The sequence below is a fragment of the Octopus bimaculoides genome, chromosome 20 (assembly GCF_046866305.1).
Source record: "Octopus bimaculoides isolate indiv1 chromosome 20, ASM4686630v1, whole genome shotgun sequence".
NCBI classification, from domain to species: domain Eukaryota; kingdom Metazoa; phylum Mollusca; class Cephalopoda; order Octopoda; family Octopodidae; genus Octopus; species Octopus bimaculoides.
The window spans coordinates 45,340,336-45,342,835 of NC_142947.1; the positions used below are offsets into that span (position 1 = coordinate 45,340,336).

The following is a 2,500-nucleotide window of genomic DNA, read 5'->3' on the forward strand; positions in this document are numbered from 1 at the left end:
TTGTCTTACAAACACTGGATGTATTAGTGCTTTTGCTGTTGTTGTTGTTGCTTTCGACATCGTCCTATTAAAGATAACAGGGTCACTTAAGTTCGCGCCTCCCACCAGCGCCACCACCACCACCACCATCACCAACGCCGCCGCCATGACTACGATGACGACGACGACGACGACGACGACGGCTACCACCACCAAGAACAACACCAACACCACCGTCACCGCCGTCGTTGCCGCCACCATCAACAGCAGCAGCACCACCACCACCACCGCATCAACCATCATCATCATCATCATCCGCATCACAGTCACCACCACCACCACTACTACTACCACCATCATCATCACCACCACCACCACCACCACCACCACCACCACCACCACCACCATCATCATCATCACTATCATCATCATCATCATCATCATCATAATCATCATCATCAATATCCTCATCACAGTCACCACCACCACCACCACCATCTTCATCATATTTATCATCACCACCGCCGCCACCACGAACGCCGCCGCCAGCTCCACCACCATCATCGGTTACAACAACTAGAACAGCACATAACATCAATACATCAACAAGAATGCCACCACCACCACCACCAACCACCACCAACCGCTACCACCACCACCACCCACCACTAATAATAATAACACCAAGCGCACCATCGGCCATCCATCACTTCAGCTGTTGCTACAGCCTTGCCTCAGGGATGAAAGGGGTTCCTTGTTTTTTAGCCCAAATATAAAACTACACAGACCACAGCTAACCCCACAATACACTCCATTCCACGCCCCATCATCATCATCATCAGCAGCAGCATCCTCATCATCATCAGCATCATCATCACTTCCATTACAACCACTACAATCATCATCATCATCCACCTCCATTGTCTCCTCCTCCTCCTCCTCCTCATCATCATCAACCCCACTCCCTTGTTATCATCATCGTCATGCAGGGCCATTATTCTTCATTTTCCGAAAGAAAAATATAAAATATAAAAAAAAAAGTATATATATACGAAAAAGGAATTTAAATGTGGAAGGAGGAATTATGGCGCAATCAAGGAAGAATTGGAAATGCATTGTGGCGAGCGATGTATAACATCAACAACAACAACAATAATATAGCTGTTCGGCAAAAGAGCCCGACAGAATAAGTACCAGGCATTAAAAAAAAAAAAAGCTACTGCTGTCGATTCACTCGACTAAAAATTCTCCAAGGCAGTGCCCCAGCATGGCCGCAGTCAAATGACTGAAACAAGTAAAAGAATAAAAAATTTTAAAAAAAAGGTTAAAGGAAACAGAATAAGAGAATACAAAACGTCAGAATAAATGGAATAACAAAATTGTTATACAAGACTTCAAACCTAATTTCGACAACGAATGAAACTGACGTTGATTGACCAGTTTTTTGTTGAAAGCACGTTTATCTTCCAGCCATTTCTTCTTCCCTTTATTTCTTTCCCTTTTAGCAATTTTCTATCATATTTTTTGTTTGTTTGTGTATTCACAAAGCATTTAGTTTTGTTGTTCTCACATACTTTGTTTCTGTCTGTTGGTAGCATTCTGTTTTTTTTTTTTGGGGGGGGGGAGGGGGTTTAAAATTTCGTTTTTCCTGCAAATACTAACGAGTTTATATGTTTATTTTTTTTTGTTTCGTTCAAACCGAGGTTATTTATTTTGTTTTAGAGAATCATTTTAGCAAATATTGTATTGCATCGAGTCACTTCACACATGCAGGCACCGCACGCACACACACACACACACGCACGCACACACACGCACACATACGCACGCACATACACACACACACGCACACATACACACACATTCACGCACAAACACATGCACGCACACACACACACACACACACACATATATAAATAATTAGAAAATGGAGACAACCACAGATTGACCAACACATCGGTTGGACCACATCTATAGCTCATTTATTAATACAAAGCATGACATAACAAAATAAGTGACATAACATATCTTACGGCCGTTACTGATCAGATTGCCAAAATTCAGTCTATACATTGCTCGAGGATAATACAGGTAACGGATACCGATAGCATTTACGGATATTGTTATCCCTTAGTCGGTTACTATAACCGCTAACTCAGTTTACATAGACATACATATGACGGGTTTACGCAGAATTTCCGTTTATCAAATTCATTTACAAGGCACCGGTCGGCTCTGGGTTATAGAGGAAGACACCGGCCCAACGTGCCGCACTGTGAGACTGAAACTGAAGCAACGTCTGCACAGCCTGCCATCACCCGACCGCAAAGAGTCTTTTGAGGAAACGACTGCGTTGCAAGCAATCGGTCCAGGTACCCACTTTGAAGATAATTTACTCCCTGACTCCCCCAGTCTCAGAAGGTCTGCGAAAAAAAATAGGGTCCGAAGTGCTGGTCATTTATGGATTAAGTCGTGAAATATATTAGACATCAATGTTAAAATATATTAGATACTAAAATAT

General features: G+C 42.6%; 1 protein-coding gene across 2 annotated transcripts in view; it reads right to left on the reverse strand.

Moving 5' to 3' along the window:
- Positions 1 to 2,500, reverse strand: part of LOC106870178 (uncharacterized) — a 48,650-nt gene that overhangs the window by 44,930 nt on the left and 1,220 nt on the right. The window lies entirely within an intron of this gene.